Raw genomic sequence first — 20,226 nt, 5'->3', positions numbered from 1 at the left:
GTTGCTGTAAAGGGGAGTACTGCCACTGCCGAAGGGAGTACTGGGGCAGATGGTGTGAGGGCAGCCAGGTGTCAGTCCTTCTGCAGGTAGGGAAGGCCCCGCATGGTGGGGAAAAGGAAGTTTGGTGATCGGGTGGCTCAGCCTTGGGAAGCAGGATGCAAATTGATTGACCGTTGTGGCCCCTCAGCTTGAAGCTTTCGGGGCCCCGCTACCCGTGTGTATGGCAGCTGTGCTCTTGATGGCTGGCACTTGGGATTTTAGTGGGTTATGTGCTTTGGAGAACCCTATCCCTCGCGTTGTGCTGATGCCTTCAATCTCTGAGCTCTTGGGGAAAGTTCATAAATTGACTATCCTCCACAGGTTAATTATCAAGGCGCCTGAAGCTCTTCCCTAGTCTAGGGTCTTGTACCCCACCGTGCTCGGTACCAGTAAGGTAAATGGGCTTTCTGGTGCTTTTCAGTCCTCCTAGACTACGTCCGTCACACCCCTGTCCAGTGTTCCTGATACCGGGCCCTGACTCTTGTGGTCCCGGACTACCGTCTGCAACCCAACCTGTCGCCTTCCTGGGAACTACAACTCCCCAGCTTCTCAGTCTTTAAGGGCCAACTCTCAACTCCTTGTCTCCCCTCCCACCAGTCTGCCTGACCCCTAGGTGGGCGGCCCTGCTCCAACTTGACCAACCCACTGGTATGTCTGTACAGGTCTGGTGTGAGGTGTGGTTGAGATTTGTAGTGCAGATGTTAGTGACACCGTTGTTGGGAACCTGGAACCATGGGGGTAGGCCCCACACCCTGGGGGACAGGATGTAGTTCCCTGTAGCACCCTGATGTATTCAAGGTCGCTACACAACCCGTCATCCAGCATTTATACAGGCCGGATCATGTTGTGCACCGGCCAAACACAGCTATGCCAATACTTGGCATGGCTGTGATGGGTATGGGAGTGCCCACAGCAAAAAAGCCTGTTGATTGGGTGTGCTGCAGCCTTTCAACAAGCTTTATTTGGGTGGCGAACCTTAACAGTAGCACAGACTTCCGTGAGAAGCCTGTGTTCGGAGGTGTCCACTTCGAACCCTGAACTATACGGTTCAGGTTGGCTCATCTCTATTCCCTTCATTGAATTAAAACTCATTTCTATGTAATATAAGTTTAAAACCTTAGTGTAATAAATTTATTAAGAAGAGAATACCGCAATAAATTCGGCGCATCTTTGCGCTATCTGTGCAATAGAAAATGAAGTCTATATTGGCATCTGATTTTTTCGGCATACGAGAAAGAAAAGGTGACGCACAAATGGTAAAAATGGACAGTGGACAAAAGAATATATAAAAATGGGACAAATAAATGAATGAAAATAAGATGTAAAATGGTGGTGAAAATAGGTCTTTTTTGGTGGTTTACAAAAAAAAAAAAAAAAGATCCCGATTCCTTACTTTAACCATTTGCTGACTATGGCATCTAAATGGTTAGATTGATAGGACACCCTTAGGCTATGTGCGCACGTTGCGTCGGAGTACCTGCAGTTTATTCTGCACGTTTTCCTTCCCTTGGTTTTTGACCAAATGGCTTTTGGCCATTTTTTAGCGTTAAAAACGCATGCGTATTTACCGCGTTTTTAGTGCGTTATCAGCGCTTTTTACCTGCGTTTTCACCTGCGTTTGTGCAGATGCGTTTTGTAGATCAAGACACTGAGAAATAAAGTTGAAATAGTCAAAAAGATTGAAAAAAGAGAAAAAAAAGTATAAAATTAACTTTTAATAAAACTATATGGAAAATTATCAATTTTAATGAAATAATAGTGGTTATGCACATTTTAACTGGAAAATAGGTAAAGTTTATTATTTTTTAGCATTTAAATTTTCGGTTATTGTGTGTGTGTAAAGGAACATTAGAACCCATTAATTTTTGGCCAGAAAAGCATGCGTTTTTGGAGCCAAAAACGCAGTGGAAAAGCAGGTAAAAAGCATGAAAAACGCAGGAATTGTGATTTTGGTTGCAGTTTGCCATTTCTCATTGACTCCAATGTTAAGGAAACGCTGCAGAAATGGCAAAAACAACTGACATGCTGCTTCTTTTTCAGCATGGTTTTTGACCCAAAATATGCAAATTAAACGCTGCAGAAAAAAAAGCAAAGTGCAGACAGGATTTCTGCTTTTCCCATACACTTTGCTGGAAAACAAAAACGCATGCGTTTTAGCGCAAAAACGCTGCTGCTAAAAACGCTGCAGAAACGCAGAAAAAAACGCAACGTGCGAACATAGCCTTATATAGTCACCCTATCAATCCCCTATCCCCCATAAAGATGTATATAAAAAAATGTAAGCAAAAAAAGCAACAGTTTAACTCTTGTAAAAAAAAACCAAAATAAAATATTTTTATATATATATATATATATATATATATATATATATATATATATATATATAAAATGTGTATTTTTTTATCGCTTTAGCCATAACGGCCACATGATAAAAATGAACGCCCTCTTTATCCCACATAGTAAAACTTGCTTTAATAAGTAGATAAGTAAATAAAATAAATATAATAAAAATAAATAAAAATAAAATATATAAAATTAAAGTGAATAAGTAATTAAAACACCATATCAAAATGTATATCTTTCATTTATCCTGCCTCCCATAAAATAAACAAATATATAAATGAAAAGTGTCAAGAAATTATTTGCAGCTCAAAATAGTTTTCGTGCAAAAAAAAACCAGTGACAAAAAATGTATTGACGTGACAAAAAAAAAAAATGTTCTAAACATAAAAGTACAGCAATACAAAAAACTATATAAATAGAATCGCAGTCATTGCAGGAAAAAAGCAGCTATCATGTCATATAAATGGGTAGAAAATAAAAAAAATTGTTGTGTTTGCTTTATTTTTCCACCCCCCCCCCCCCAAAAAAAGTAAAACAGTTATGAATTGCAAAATGCAGAGATGATGAATGAAACAACACCGCCGCGTCCTTAAAGGGTTAAAGTGACTGGTGCTGCGTCGGTATCTAAAGGCTAATTTGTAATCCCAGGCGCCATTCATGCATACACTGGCATATTCCCCTGCTCTCTGGAGTCCGCCACGTCAGGAAAACACAAGCAAGTCTGCTGTATTATCTGTGTCCCTGCGTGCAGAAGTGGTCCTCGCACGTCCCATCTCCATAGCAACGTGGGGAGGAGAGGCTGCTATGGCAACGGCAGGAGGTAGTAATACAGACAAAACAAACATGGACAATCTCCCAGAATCCTCCTTGCTCAGATTAACCCAGTGATCTACTCGTTAGAGGGTGATGGGATCTAATTTGTCTCCGGTGTTTTCGCGACACTATCTAAATAACATGGCCGCCCTGCTTGTCTTATGCAGTAAAAAGCCACCCTGATACAACTGTCATCTAAGTGATGATCCCTAGTTACCATTGTCTGATTATGAAAATTGTGCCTAGCAACCAATCACAGCTCAGCTTTCATATCATATTCCGCTCTGGAAAAATGGAAGCTGCGCTGTGATTGGTTGCCATGAGCAACAAAGACAGATGATTATACTGTAGGTAATAATGGATGATGAGAAGCTGAGGGGTGTTAATAAGGACAGCGGAACTGTCAGGAACATTAATTTGCGCTTATGCAGCATGGCTGACTTGCTGTGTCAGCGCCGGGCAAGCTCCTCGGCTCGTTACATCTGGGCGGCCGCCCCACAATACGCCTGCTCCATATCTAAGTACTGCGATCTAAACATCAATTCATATGGGGCAATCTAAACTAGCTTTCATTGCAGGAGTTCAACCACCTCAGATGCCAATGTCAATTGCATTTAGGAGGTTGGAAAAGGGATGTCGATGGCCATTGTCATGGCAGGGTCTTACCAAAGATACCTGTGTCTGTCATATTTATACACCTCTGAAGCCTGCGGCTGGGGCATTACGGGAGGTAATTTTATAATTCACTGCATTGCAGTTTCCCCTTGTTTGTTCACATTATGTTTGTCTGTATTGGAAAAACACAAAAAAACAAAAACAAAGAAAAAAAGTCAAATTGGATAAAACTACATAAATGGGCCTGACAAAATTGTTTGCTCCTTTCCCAAATTGTGGGTAAACAACTTTGCTTCAAGCATGTGATGCTCATTCAAACTCAGCTGTGGCAAGTAAAAGTTGTGGGCAATATGAAAATCACACCTGAAACCAGATCAAAAGGGGAGAAGTTAACTCAGTCTTTGCATTGTGTGTCTTGAGTGTGCCACACTAAGCATGGAGAACAGAAAGAGAAGAGAACTGTCTGAGCACTTGAGAACCAAATTGGTGAAAAATATCAACAATCTCAAATCCATCTGCAGGGATCTTGATGTTCCTTTGTCCACAGTGCACGATCCCAAATCCATCCGCAGAGATCTTGATGTTCCTTTGTCCACAGTCCACAATAGCAAATCCATCTGCAGAGATCTTAATGTTCCTTTGTCCACAGCGCACAATATAATCAAGAAGTTTACAACCCATGACACTGTAGATAATCTCGCTGGACGTAGACAGCAGTGAAAAATTGATGAACAGTTGCAACGCAGAATAGTCCGGATGGTGGATACGCTGCCCCAATCAAGTTCCAGAGAAATTCAAGCTGTCCTGCAGGCTCAATGGGCATCAGTGACAATGTGAGCTTTTGAATGAAATGCTATGGAGGAGACCCAGGACTCCACTGCTGACACAGACATAAATAAGCTAGACTTCAATTAGCTAAAATGTACGTGATTAACCAAAATCCTTCTTTAAAAGTGTCTTGTGGACAGATGAGACCAAGATAGAGCTTTTTGGTAAAGCACATCATTCTACTGTTTACTGAAAATGGAATGAGGTCTACAAAGAAAAGAGCACAGGACCTACAGTCAAATATGGTGGAAGTTCAGAGATATTTAGGGGTTGTTTTGCTGCCTCTGAAACTGAAAATGTCAAATTTGCCTTTTTCTCTGTTTTTTTTTGTGTTGTTCCAATACACTCAAAGGAATGAAATATGTGCATAACAAAGCATGTAAAATGGCAGTTGTTTTATGAGAGAAACACTTCCTTTTATGGAACAAATTCAAGGGTGCCAACACTTTCGGCCATGACTCTATCTATCTATCTATCTATCTATCATTTCTTTATGTTTTTAGAGCACCATTAATTCCATGATGCTGTATATTTGAAGAGGCTTACATACAAAATACATATATAAAATATGAATAATGATTACTGAAAAACTAACAGTGGCAGATTGGTACAAAGGGCAGAGGACCCTGAGCATAGTCTATACAGTTTATATCCTACAGTCTACAGGTGTATATATATATATATATATATATATATATATATATATATACACTAGCTGTAGTACCCAGGCATTGCCTGGGATAGTAACTGTCTCTCTGTCTCTCTCTCTGTCTGTCTGTGTGTCGCTGTCTGTTTATCTCTTTCCTTGTCTGTCTGTGTCTATGTCTCTGTCTATTTCTATCTCTCTGCCTGTCTCTGTATCAGTCTCTGTCTCTCTTTGTCTGTCTGTCTCTCTATCTCTGTGTCTGTCTCTATGTCTGTGTCTGTCTGTCTCTCTCTTTCCCTGTCTGTCTCTTGCACTGTCTGTCTCTTGCCCCGTCTGTGTTTTGCCCTTCTGTCTATTTCTCCATCTGTCTCTTTCCCCGTCTGTCTCTTTCCAGGTCTGTCTTTTGTCCTGTCTATCTCTTGCCCCATGTGTCTCTTTCCCCGTCTGTCTCTTTCCCTGTTTGTTTTTGTTTGTCTCTTTCACTGTCTGTCTCTGTCTGTCTCTTTCCCTGTCTGTCTCTGTCTGTCTCTCTTTCTGTGTTTCTGTCTCTCTCTATCCGCCTCCCCACAGACATTATATTACCTCACACATAAGCTTCTTATACTAACAATGTATTTTGTTCCTATAACAACCAATCACAGCTGCTATTAAAACCAGTAGTTCCAGGCTACATTTACTTTAATGTAATGTACTTTAATATTTTTTGGAGAGTAACTGTAAAGTGCGGGGTTAAATTTTCCTGTCAAAACATAGTCTATGACACTCCCTGGGTCACATGAGGTGTCTGTGCAAAATTTTGTGATTGTAAATGCGATGGTGCGGATTTCTTTAGCGGACATACACATACACACATACATACACTCATACATACATTCGGCTTTATATATTAGAAATATATATATGTTTAAATTAATAAATGACAACAAAAGTTTAAATCACCACTCTTTTCCAAAACCATAAATAAAATCTAAAAAAAAAAATATTTGGTATTGCCATGTGCATAACTGTCCCAACTAGTAAAATATTCTATTTATCCCATTTGATAAATTCTAAAATGAAAATAAGTAAATAAATAAATGAATAAAAATGTCAAAAGAGACTGACCATTGGCCAGAAACAGCGGAGGAGCGGCATGGATCCACACAAAGTCTCTGCAGTTTTTGGAGCTGAAACTGAGCAGAATCTCGAAGTTTTTGAGGAGTTTTGAGTAGGATTTTGCGTTTTTGCTCGATTTATGCTCCAAAACCTCTTAAAAATAATTTGTGAGGACATACCCTTATGGAGACAACTGAGCATTGATATTGATACCCGAATGCCTCCTGTTATCGATATTTTATCTTACTAATAATTGAAAGGAGGTTTGTGCAATTGATTGTCTGATTGTTTGTTTACTCTCCCGTCATTATTTTCGGTGGCACATCAGACGCAAAGTGATCATAAATTGTGTTTAGTCAACAAAAGGGCTTTTTGCTTGTTTGTTGGTTGTGTACATGGGCAACGAATGGGAACTGTGATGTTAGACACTACGAGCAGTATGAATAGAAGGGTAGTCAGACAAGCCGAGATCATAAGCCCGGAGGTAATGTATAAGGTTTAGGGAGCAGACAGAGACGTGGTCAGGAAGAGGTCCGAGGTCAGAAGTCGGGAGGTAACGTATAGGGTTCAGGGAACAGACAGAGACGTGGTCGGGAAGAGTTCCGAGGTCAGAAGCCAGGAAGTAACATATAAGGTTCAGACAGCAGACAGGGACATGGTCAGGAAGAGATCCGAGGTCAGAAGCCGGGAGGTAACGTATAAGGTTCAGGGAGCAGACAGAGACGTGGTCAGGAAGAGATCCGAGGTCAGAAGCCGGGAGGTAACGTATAAGGTTCAGGGAGCAGACAGAGACGTGGTCAGGAAGAGATCCGAGGTCAGAAGCCGGGAGGTAACGTATAAGGTTCAGGGAGCAGACAGAGACGTGGTCAGGAAGAGATCCGAGGTCAGAAGCCAGGAGGTAATGTATAAGGTTCAGGGATCAGACAGACCAATCACCAGAAACAAGGCGCATCTATGAAGGCACCTCCCAAAACCAGTGTGGACCCTAGTGCTGAAAGACAACCTGTCAGCAACTGCACAAGACACATAGCAGAGCATTTGCAAATGCAAAATGCTCCGCACAGCGGAGCCATGACAAAAGCATTCCAAATGCTAAATGCTCCACACAGCAAAACCGTGACAGAAACATTTGAAGGCTTGGCAGCATATGCTCCAGTTTTAAGGGGCTTAAACCACACGGAGCATTCTTCCCAGCATACGGCCTTTGTCTGGGCACATATACTGGTGAGATGTGGTGGTTTACATCAGTCTTTGGTATTTGAGACATATAAGCTGTGTGCATGTCACTGACATCACTTACTGGCAGTTTTAACGTATCGTCTGTGCAACATTATTGATCGGTCCGACCTACTGTGACCTTTTGATGGCTCTAGAAATAGCACAGCAGCTACATAGACTGTATTGGAAATGCCGGTATGACTGGGTTGATCTAGTTATTTACCCTGGAGTAATAAGGCTGATGTGATTTTTTTGCTTTTACTGCTACCATTGAGTAGATCAGATATACTCATCAAATGTCTCACTGTAACTTGGAACAATGTCGGTCTGTGTAATTTCAGAGGCTCTGTAACCACAGAGTGCCAGTGACAGTAATGCAATTTTCCTCTATTGCAAAATATTAAAGGTGACATCCAGTTTTATGCATTTAGTTTCCATAGATGGAATATCTTCTTGTAGACCATGCTTGGAGACCCCGTCGTATGGAAAAATAGAGGCATAACCAGTGGCTTAGCAAGGATTGCCAGCAACCTGGTGTCACGTCCCCACCAGAGTCCGCTCCTGCGACTTCTGCTTTGATCACTAGGCGACGCCGTGTTCCCAATGTGCATAGTGCTGGTGATAGGAGAGGAGTCGATGCCTCTAGTGGGCGCAGGCTCCGCTCATCCACTAATCTGGGTTTCCATGGGCCCTGCAGTACCACTGGCTGACTGTAGGTGGTGTGTCTTTCAGATGAAGTTGCTACGATCCAGCTACAACCAATGGGAAGACGCCACACCCTTCTAATTCCACATCCATCTCCCCCCCCCCTCTCTTCAAAGTAGTAACACCCAGAGCCCCCATAACCGGTTTAATGACAGCCTGAGCTTTTTCACAAAAACTGCATGGAGGCAGTACACCAAGATTAAGGGTTCCCAACTTTTCCCCCTTCAGATCTCCTCTTCTGCGTTGTTACTCACAAATGTCACCACCTGCAAACCTGCTCATTATAGCTGTTTGCTAGAGGAAGACAGCCGTGAGACAGACATCATAGGCCACGAGCCACATGTGGCTCCCAAGCTACAGGTTGGGGGCCTCAGATCTAAATGCTCATTCAGCCGAAGACTAGTCCTCCCCATCATCCACCACACGTGCAGATCTTCATATTTGTGGCTTATTGTCCTTACAATAAAGGATTGAACATGATGAAATTCAACATGCCCGATTCTTTTTTTCCTCTGACGTCATCAGTTGTGGGAGAGTTTGGTGACTCCTATAGACATAGTTGACCAGTACCACCAAAATCAGCATGTACAGGTAAGCGTTTATGGACACCTTTAGCATAAATAAAACCTAAACTTAATTGTATCTGCGCTTACTGTACATTTCCATTATTGTCCTCCATCGTTGGCCATCTTGGAATAAGGAGATGTTGACTGTAGGGTGCTTCAAGGAGATTTTAGAGGCAAAATTTAAAGAACATGTGTCCCCCAATAGTCCATAGTTTATCTCATGTATATAGAGTTTAACATCCTGAAACATTATATACTTAAGCTAGCGCGGCTTCATACTCTTGGTAGTGGCCGTTCTCTGCTTCGGCAGCTCACTTCAATGGGATCAGTGGGATGTCCTAGGTCCATACAACCTTTGCTTTCAGTGGACCTGCAGACAGGTGATCGATGGGGAGCCAAATGTGCCAATCCCACCGATCTGATATTGATCACCTTTAAATAGTACATTAATATCTAAGTCCTCCTGGACAAACCCTTGAAGGCCACAAGATTGTTGGAGAGGTCTCCTGCTGATCCGTTATAAAGAGCTTCTCTCCCTCAGGACTTTGGTTGTCTATGCTTTACAGGCATGGTCCACTGATTTCAGCTTGGAGGAACATGAGGACAGCTCATCATCAAAATGTGTTAGGAATGCTGTCCAAACTAGACATCTCCCCCAAAAAGCTCTTCTTAAATATCTCATAGACATATTACTTGTATCCCCTGGAGTTAATACAAAGTAGCACGCTAGGCCCACGCCATTATTTCCTGCAGGACCCTTCCTAAAAGGTGAAGGATAACCATTCATCACAAGTCTGTGCGGCTCCTCATTGCTGTATGAAGCCATAAATGAGATGAAAAGTTGAAAAGACGAAGAGGGGGTGGGGAGGGGGGATACAAAGAGAACTGGAATGGAGGTGGTGGGTGGAGGATGGAGCAAACATCTGCTATCAAAAAAACCACTGAAAGTTCCCAAAGGGAGGGGGAGATAAGACGCGCTGTCTTCTAAATACAGTCTTCAGGCACACCCCTATTATCTGAGATGAAGCTTAAAGGCGCACGATAAAACATATCGGTTCTCTAATCCTGTAGGCTCAGCGTATGGTCTACATTCTGCCAATGTAACCTATAAGCCTATTGCCTGCCTGGGTATAAGATCAGGGACCCATTGGGACAGATATCTCTAGCATAAACCTATATCGTAATAAATACATAGACATATAATAATAAAGACAAACCCCATGCGGTACTAACAATCTGCTAACACTCCTCTACATCTGTAAGGGCCCAGTCACTCTGCGTTCTTCATCACATTCAGTGGTCCCGTCGGGGCTTACGTCCGAACACCCCCATAAAACGGGATTTGGATATATACGCCAACGATGTAATTGACTATGATGTTGCAGACGGAGTCACCGTGTGCTCTGTTGTGGACCATTTTCAGAAGTATACCCCTACGAGAGATGGACACTAAGGGGTACTTTGCACGTTGCGACATCGCTATTGCGATATTGTCGGGGTCAAATCGAAAGTGACGCACATCCGGCGCCGGTAACGACATCGCAACGTGTATAGCCTAGATGCGCCGATAAATGATTGCAAAAGCGTCGTAAATCGGTGATCTGTGTAGCGTCGGACATTTTCATAATGTCGCACCAATATGAGATACGATGTTGTTCCTCGTTCCTGCGGCAGCACACATCGCTGTGTATGAAGCCGCAGGAGCGAGGAACATCTCCTTACCTGCCTCCACCGGCTATGCGGAAGGAAGGAGGTGGGCGGGATGTTTACATCCCGCTCATCTCGGCCCCTCCGCTTCTATTGGCCGCCTGTCGTGTGACATCGATGTGACGCCGCACGACCCGCCCCCTTAGGAAGGAGGCAGGTCGCCGGCCAGAGTGACGTCGCAGGGCAGGTAAGTGCGTGTGAAGCTGCCGTAGCGATAATGTTCGCTACGGCAGCTTTCACAAGATATCGCATGACTGGAGGGGGGACTATCGCGCTCGGCATCGCTAGCCGATGCTAGCGATGTTGCAACGTGCAAAGTACCCCTAAGTCTTCTATGCCCTCTTGTAAGTGTATATGGCCAAAACTGGTGTATGACAGAGCACAAGGTGATTCTATCTGCTCCATTATAGTCAGTGACCTCATCGGCGCATACGACTGTCACGGGTGTGTCACGGGTGACAGACAGTCATGTAGTTTCTGGCCATAGAAGGTCACAATGTTTGGCTGCACAGAATACTCCCTGACTTTCTATTGTTCCTGCTCTCAGTATTCATTGGTGTAGATAGCTTTCCTGTTGGATTTTCATCTCTTCCCCTTTAGCACCCAGTGGAGCTCTCCTTCCATCCAGCTGCTATCAGCATTATCTTGTGCTTAAATACTCCCTTCTTCCCTGGACTGGTGGGGATATTATTCAGTTCATTCAGCTCTGGTTGCAAGCAGGTGGCTTGCTCTCATCTGTGGTATCGTTGCTGAAACCTTACTGAACTTCTACCTGAGTCATCTGTGGATAAGTAGTTCATGCTTTTCCCCTGTGTGTCCTACTTGTGTCGTCTATAGTGTTTAGTGGCGTTGATGAAGAGCTCATCCCATCTGTTCTCTATTTAGGGTCCAGCACTAGGGTTCAGGTATCCAGCTCGGCCCATAGGTTCAGAACCTATCTAGGGTGGTGAGGAACCCCAAGGATCAGCAGTAGGCTTGGTCAGGGGTCACCATCATCCTTTTCCCTAGACACAGGGCTTCCCTTCCCTTTTGCCATTAGCATGGTATTTCCCCGTATCTGACAGTGACATTAATGTATGTGCGGTGATGTCAGAAGATCTGTAAAAGAGTGTGGAAGCCCCAGTAAGATGTTGTGTGGTTGGAGAAGCAGAAGCGAGATAGATGACCAGCGAGACAGGTGGATGACAACTTATCCACCAACTCAAATGGAGATCTAAAGATGGACTTTGTACAAACCACTCCGCCTCGCAGGTCCAAAGTGCTCCCTAATGCTTACCCTTTACCATTATGGAGGGAAGTGTATTTTTGCTGTAAGGGTCTCAGGGTAGCTACGGAGAGAGTTGGTGGAAGAAGTGGAGAAGATGAATCAAAACCAGAGAAGAGGGAAAGTGACAAAATCAGAGCCAATATGAAATGGTCACGTACAAGCCCAGAAAGGTACAAGGTACAAGGCCGGAAAGATACAAGGTACAAGCCCAGAAAGGTACAAGGTACAAGGCCGGAAAGATACAAGGCCGGAAAGATATAAGGTACAAGCCCCGGACGGTACAAGGTACAAGCCCAGAAAGGTACAAGGCACAAACCCAAAAAGATACAAGGTACAAGCCCAGAAAGGTACAAGGTACAAGGCCGGAAAGGTACAAGGTACAAGGCTGGAAAGGTACAAGGCCGGAAAGATATAAGGTACAAGCCCCGGACGGTACAAGGTACAAGCCCAGAAAGGTACAAGGTACAAGCCCGGAAAGGTACAAGGTATAGGCCCGGGAAGGTACAAGCTACAAACCGGAAAGGTACAAGGTACGAGCCCAGGAAGGTTCAAAGTACAAGCCCGTAAAGATACAAGGTACAAGCCCAGGAAAGGTACAAGGTACAAGCCCGGAAAGATACAAGGTACGAGCCCAGGAAGATACAAGGTACAAGCCCAGAAAGATACAAGGTACGAGCCCAGGGAGGTACAAGGTACGAGCCCAGGGAGGTACAAGGTACAAGCCCAGGGAGGTACAAGGTACAAGCCCAGAAAGATGCAAGGTACAAGCCCGGAAAGAGGCAAGGTACAAGCCTCGGAAGGTACAAGGTACAAGCCCAGAAAGATACAAGGTACAAGCCCTGGAAGGTACAAGCACAGAAAGGTACAAGGTACAAGCCTGGGAAGATACAAGGTACAAGCCCGGAAAGGTCCAACGTACAGGCCCGGAAAAATACAAGGTACAAGCCCGGGATGGTACAAGGTACAAGTCCAGACAGGCACACGGTACAAGCCCGGAAAGGTACAAGGTACAAGGTACAGGCCCAGGAAGGTACAAGTTACAAGCCCAGGAAGGTACAAGGTACAAGCCCGAGAAGGTACAAGGTACAAGCCTGGAAAGGTACAAGTTACAAGCCCAGGAAGGTACAAGGTACAAGCCCAGGAAGGTGCAAGGTACAAGCCCAGGAAGGTACAAGGTACAACCCCGAGAAGGTACAAGCCCAGGAAAGGTACAAGGTACAAGCCTGGAAAGGTACAAGTTACAAGCCCAGGAAGGTACAAGGTACAAGCCCAGGAAGGTACAAGGTACAAGCCCGGGAAGGTACAAGGTACAAGCCCGGGAAGGTACAAGGTACAAGCCCGGGAAGGTACAAGGTACAAGCCCGGGAAGGTACAAGGTACAAGCCCGGAAAGGTACAAGCTACAAGCCCGGAAAGGTACAAGCTACAAGCCCGGAAAGATACAAGCTACAAGCCCGGAAAGGTACAAGCTACAAGCCCGGGAAGGTACAAGCTACAAGCCCGGGAAGGTACAAGGTACAAGCCCGGGAAGGTACAAGGTACAAGCCCGGGAAGGTACAAGGTACAAGCCCGGAAAGGTACAAGGTACAAGCCCGGAAAGGTACAAGCTACAAGCCCGGGAAGGTACAAGGTACAAGCCCGGGAAGGTACAAGGTACAAGCCCGGGAAGGTACAAGGTACAAGCCCGGGAAGGTACAAGCTACAAGCCCGGGAAGGTACAAGGTACAAGCCCGGGAAGGTACAAGGTACAAGCCCGGGAAGGTACAAGGTACAAGCCTGGAAAGGTACAAGGTACAAGCCTGGGAAGGTACAAGGTACAAGCCCGGGAAGGTACAAGGTACAAGCCCGGGAAGGTACAAGGTACAAGCCCGGGAAGGTACAAGGTACAAGCCCGGGAAGGTACAAGGTACAAGCCCGGGAAGGTACAAGGTACAAGCCCGGGAAGGTACAAGGTACAAGCCCGGGAAGGTACAAGGTACAAGCCCGGGAAGGTACAAGCTACAAGCCCGGGAAGGTACAAGGTACAAGCCCGGGAAGGTACAAGCTACAAGCCCGGGAAGGTACAAGGTACAAGCCCGGGAAGGTACAAGGTACAAGCCTGGAAAGGTACAAGCTACAAGCCCGAGAAGGTACAAGGTACAAGCCCGGGAAGGTACAAGGTACAAGCCCGGGAAGGTACAAGGTACAAACCCGGGAAGGTACAAGGTACAAGCCCGGGAAGGTACAAGGTACGAGCCCGGGAAGGTACAAGGTACGAGCCTGGAAAGGTACAAGCTACAAGCCCGGGAAGGTACAAGGTACAAGCCCGGGAAGGTACAAGGTACAAGCCCGGGAAGGTACAAGGTACAAGCCCGGGAAGGTACAAGGTACAAGCCCGGAAAGGTACAAGGTACAAGCCCGGAAAGGTACAAGGTACAAGCCCGGGAAGGTACAAGGTACAAGCCCGGAAAGGTACAAGGTACAAGCCCGGAAAGGTACAAGCTACAAGCCCGGAAAGAAACAAGGTACGAGCCTGGAAACGTCAGGCAGCGACTTTAGGCAAAAAGGCGATTCCATTGGTCAAATCTAAAAGGACATTGAGAGGTTAAAAAGGAGAAATAAACAGGATAGGACCAAGTCCAACATTGGTGGTCACCAGATAACTACTAATAAATACAATGTCCAACAACTACAAGACTACAAGGGAAAATAGGGGTATAAATACAGCGCCAAGTGCACCTATTGTTCAATGAAACGTGCTGATGGTTGGCCAACTGAACTGTCGTGATTGTTGGCCTTCCAGGAAGACCATCATAGAAGTGGCCCAGCCTTAGAGAAGGTTTGTCTCGTCCATTAGACTGATTGGGTGGGCACACACCGCCCAACATAGGAATAGAATCTGCTCTCACAGCTGTCTATGGTCTCTGATAACAGTACCTACCCAAAGTGAAGTAGAATCTGGGCTGTGGGAGCTCAAGGCTTATTGATGAACATGGGGCAATGGCTTACCCATCTTTGCCAATGCTATAGAAGAGCTGCTGTAGGACAAAATAGCCGATTCCCAGTTTGCGTTGTATGGGGAAACTTAGACATCCTGTGCAATAATAAAAGCCCTCCAATGGGAACATGAGCATCAGAACCGGACTGTGGGGCAATGGAAGAGGGTGGTTTGATGTGCTGAATCGTATTGTCTTTGCCACCATACGGAGGGCCAACTGCGTGTGCATCGCTGACCTACAAAAGAGATGGCACCAGAATACTCTACGGGAAGAAGACAAGCCGGCGGAGGCAGTGCAATGCTCCGGGCAATGTTCTGCTGGAAACATTGAGGCTTTTGTATGGATTTTTATGGATTTGACATGTACCAAAAACCTAAATTTGTACAGACCAAGTTCTCTCGTCATGGCAGCGATGTTCCCTAATGTCAATGCCTCTTTCAGGAGGATAATGTCTTCCCATGCTGCAAAACAGTTCCCGAATGACATTGAGGTCATGTTGCTTACTTGTCTCCAACTGGAGATCCCTGAATCTCAATCCAATCGATCACCCGTGGGATGTGCAGGAAAAACAAGTCTGATCCATGGAGGAAAGTAGAGGATTTAAGGGACCTGTTGCTAATGTCTTGTGCCATATAACACAGGACCCCTCCAGGGGTTTTGTGCAGTCCATCCATAAGTCGTTCTGAGCTGTTTCCGAGGCATGCGGGGGACCTACACAATATTAGGGTATGGCTGATCCATGCTATGTTGAGGTCCACGGAGATCGGTTTGTGATCTTCTGATATACTGGATATCCTCAGCAATATAGCTCAGCGTCATTATCAATGATAATCCAATTCACCCTGGATTTCCAATAACTCACGGTATAATTCACTGTTAATTGGCAGTTACCATAAAAGTCTCCAGTCTATAAAAGTCAACCTAATAAAAAGCTGCCAAGAAGTCTCAAATACTACCGTACACATATCTTAATTTGCTCAGTCCACTCTTTCTCCCAGCTGATAGCAGAGAACATTAGCTGCACAGTAAATATATAAGTATCAAATAATGCATTTGATATTAAATTGGTATAAAATATATTAGTATCAAATGTATTTAATACCAATCACTTTAAAGAACGCTGCTGTGAGCCTTTTTTCTTGCACGGAACAACTGATAACAGATAATAATAGCTTGCGTCCAACTGCACATTTAAAACAGACTTCCGGTTTAGAATCATGCTGCTGTTGGTGACTGTTTAACCCTTTTGTAGGACTTATAACGGGATCATTGAGAGAACACAGCAATTATAACCCATTATTATGCCCATTCACCTGTGCATTGGGATTTGCAAAAATTGGCATATTATTGTTACAATGTAACTGCAGGATAGCAATGGATAAAGGGGTCCTATACTGTCCCTCACGCTAGGGGACCCTAGACTATCCCTAACCTCCGGATTACCCCTTATGGGGGAGATGCCAAAGTCCTGTGCCTGGCTATTCTCCTTCCCAGAGCTAAACTGTTCTCCCCCAGTGCAGGATCGCAAGGTACAGGGAGCTCCTATACTGTCCCTCACACTAGGGGACCCAAGGCTATCACTAAACTCTGGATGACACCTGATGGTGGAGATGTTGAAGTCCTGTTCCTTACTATTCTCCTTTCCAGAACTAAACTGTTCTCCCCCAGTGCAGGATCGCAAGGTACAGGGAGCTCCTATACTGTGCCTCACACTAGGGGACCCAAGGCTATCACTAAACTCCGGATTACACCTGATAGTGGAGATGCCAGAGTCTCATACCTTACTATTCTCCTGTCTAGAACTAAACTGTTCTCCCCCTCAGTGCAGGATAGCAAGGGACAGGGAGCTCCTATACGGTCCCTCACAATAGGGGACCCCACACTATCCCTAACCTCCTGATTTCCCCTGATGGTGGAGATGCCGAAGTTCTGTGCCTTACTATTCTCCTGCTCAGAAGTAAACTGTTCTCCCCCCCAGTGCAGGATAGCGAGGGACAGAGGGCTCCTATACTGTCCCTCCCACTAAGGGATCCTACGCTCTCCCTAACCTCTGGATTACCCCTGTTGGTGGAGACGCCGGAGTCTCGTACCTTACTATTCTCCTGTCCAGAACTCAACTGCTCCCCTTCCCCATGGAAGGAAGGGGCAGGAGTGTGATGGCAACACAAATGACGACAGACAGGGAAAAAACAAAACTCAGACACACTGCAAACACACAGGAACAAACAGTAATAAACAAAGGAAAAAAAGCAAGAGGAGTAAGGCAGCAACAAAAGGACAAAAAGGGTTAACACCACAAGCACTCACAGCAATGAAGTACTACAATCAAAAGTAAGTCTGGATCACAACACCTCACTAGACCAGTATAGAAAAGCTATAGCTGGCATTAATAGACTTATCCAGCCAACCTATATAGGAGAGGAGAGAATGTGACTGGCTCCTCCACATCATATGATCAAAGGAGACTAACAAGCAGCCCAACAGGGATTAACTATTTCTAACCTGACAATAATCTACAAGTCTGTGGGTCGACCCCAGAGTCTTCCTGTGCTGATCACAAATATCAGAGACGTTAGCAGGCAGAGTGGCAATATACAGATCCGGACGATGCCATGACAGTCGGCAGTGCCCACAAAAACCTCCTTGTGACAATTATTTCTGTAGGACAAAGTAGATAAGCATCTACCAAACATTCTTGGCCATTCATATAAGATGTGTGGTAGAAAAATATCCATATTTTTTGGTTCTGGTTTCTCCTAAGAGAAGATGTCACATAGATTTATAATAAATCCTAGAGTCAATAGTGAATATTATATATGTCCATCGATCACATCCTATTTATGTCTATTGATGTGCTATGAAATAAAAATTGTGCAAGGGGTTCTGCAGGGGAAAAAAGGAAGAAGAGCCTTAGTTGTCACTATTTGTAAATAAAAATATTCATGGAAATATTCTCATACCATAAATGAAAAGGGATAAAGTAGTTTTTCGAAAAGGTTTATGTTATCATCAATGTGTCCTTGTCTGTAGTGTATTCTCCGTCCACACTAGTATATACACTATATGCCTTGGTGGATGAGAAGCCAGCGTGTAAATGTTTTCACCCATGTGCAGAATTCATCACTGTCTATCTGAGCTGATGTGATCCTATTCTATTCCTAATGGGCCTTTAAGAAAAAAAGAAACCATAAAAGAAAGCAGAATACAGTAATATCTGAGCTGATGTGATCCTATTCTATTCCCAATGGTCCTTCAAGAAAAAAAGAAATCCTACAAGAAAGCAGAATACAGTAATTCCTGTTATGTAGTCATTGCAACCTGTCAGACGAGATATGTCTTTTTTTTAAGAATTGGTGGAAATGTTACTATGAATTTGCAACTACTAGTATACTACTTTTTTCTCTGCTGATTCAGTCTCACATATGGGCTTTATAATGGGGTATTGCAGTGTAATATACATTTACAGTAAATTGCATCATAGTAAGTTAATTTCCTTTGCACAGCTTCCTTTTTTTAACATCTTAGCTGCCATGTTGCCCCAAATAGCTACAAAGCCCCAAACCAACACATTCCAAATTTAATAGCAACATAAATATAACTAATGATAAAAGGGATCAAGCCAAAAAAATCTTCCTTCCATTTACATCTAGGTATATTCTGCTATTTTGGATAATAGTGATCAATATTTGGAAACAAAGCAAATACAAAAAACTTCCTTCCATTTACATCTATGTATATTTTGGATAATAGTGATCAATATTTGTAAACAAAGCAAATACAAAAAAAGCCTAATTCCATTTACATCTCGTTATATTCTTCTTTTTTGGATAATAATAGATCATTATTTGTAAACAAAGCAAATACAAAAAAGAACCCTTCCTTCCATTTACATATAGGTAAGTTCTGCTATTTTGGATAATAGTGATCAATATGTGTAAACAAAGCAAATACAAAAATTCACTTCCATTAACATCTAGGTATATTCTACTATTTCTAATAATAGTGATCAATATTTGTAGACAAAGCAAATACAAAAAAACTTCTATCCATTTACATCTATGTATATTTTGGATAATAGTGATCAATATTTGTAGACAAAGCAAATACAAAAAAAAAAATCTTCCTTCCATTTACATCTAGTTATATTCTTCTTTTTTGGATAATAATAGATCAATATTTGTAAACAAAGCAAATACAAAAAAGAACCCTTCCTTCCATTTACATATAGGTAAGTTCTGCTATTTTGGATAATAGTGATCAATATTTGAAAACAAATGAAATAAAAACAAACTTCTTTCCATTTACATCTATGTATATTTTGGATAATAGGGAGCAATATTTGTAAACAAAGCAAATACAAAAAAAACTTCTTTCCATTTACATCTATGTATATTTTGGATAATAGTAATCAATATTTGTAAACAAAGCAAATACAAAAAAATAAATAAATCTTCCTTCCAATTACATCTAGGTTATTGTTCTATTTCCACTGAAATCTGGAGCATCTTCAAGAAGAAGAAGAAGAAGAAGAAGAAGAAGAAGAAGAAGAAGAAAGGGATTTCTAGGATTTAACTAGGAAGAAAGGAGGGAGGGGTTGGGGGGGGGTTCACAAAGAACTGGCATAAACACCCCTCCACCCCTGTCTACACCAGCACAGATGAAAAGATTAATAGAGATAAACCTCTTTATCCAAATCATCAAATCTCTGTAATTTCATAGCGCAAACACCTGTGTGAATGGGCAAAACAGACAAAGAGAGGGACAATGGAGAAAGAGAGAATAAGGGAGAACAGAGCAGAAACAATGTATCCAATCTAGAATTTGCTGCCATTCAATACAATGTAATAATATCCAGTCCCCCAAATACAATCTGATTGCAGAGAATTAATGTGTAATTATCCATGTAGCACACAATCCGGGGTCTGCCAGCACCACTACCATTCATTTATCCACTCATTCACTAATATTGCATGATGCAGGTTGTAACCCTCTCACTCTACAGCTGCTTTGGAGGAGATCTCCCCATTATAAAGCACATCCAGAGCACAACATTGATTTACCTTGTTGCAGTGATGTTCCCTGATGGTGGGATCAGCAGGTGGGTATATTCTCTGGGCTGTCAGAGCAGTGTGTATGCTGCTGCCTGCCTGTGTGTGCACCACTGCTGATAAGGATGGATGGAGGCTGCTGTGCAGCTTAATAGCACATCCTATAAGGGAGGGAGTCTTCCTTATGGACCAGCAATGGGAGGGTGTGTGTGTGTGTATCTGTGTGTGTGTGTGTGTGTGTGTGTGTGTGTATCTGTGTGTGTGTGTGTGTATCTGTGTGTGTGTGTATATCTGTGTGTGTGTGTGTATCAGTGTGTGTGTGTGTGTGTATCTCTGTGTGTGTGTGTGTATCAGTGTGT

The 20,226-nt window shown here is 43.6% G+C and overlaps 1 protein-coding gene across 1 annotated transcript in view; it reads right to left on the bottom strand.

Annotated features, from left to right (window-relative positions):
- Positions 1-19,986, bottom strand: part of FXYD6 (FXYD domain containing ion transport regulator 6) — a 98,025-nt gene extending 78,039 nt beyond the window's left edge. Inside the window, exon 1 of the mRNA XM_075327343.1 lies at positions 19,880-19,986. The gene's annotated coding sequence lies outside the window, so the exon portion shown is untranslated. The remainder of the gene's footprint in view (positions 1-19,879) is intronic.
- Between the last annotated feature and the right edge of the window lie 240 nt (positions 19,987-20,226).

The sequence above is a fragment of the Anomaloglossus baeobatrachus genome, chromosome 11 (assembly GCF_048569485.1).
Source record: "Anomaloglossus baeobatrachus isolate aAnoBae1 chromosome 11, aAnoBae1.hap1, whole genome shotgun sequence".
NCBI classification, from domain to species: domain Eukaryota; kingdom Metazoa; phylum Chordata; class Amphibia; order Anura; family Aromobatidae; genus Anomaloglossus; species Anomaloglossus baeobatrachus.
Note: the sequence above shows the minus strand (reverse complement) of the source record. Positions and strands in the feature narration are given on the sequence as shown.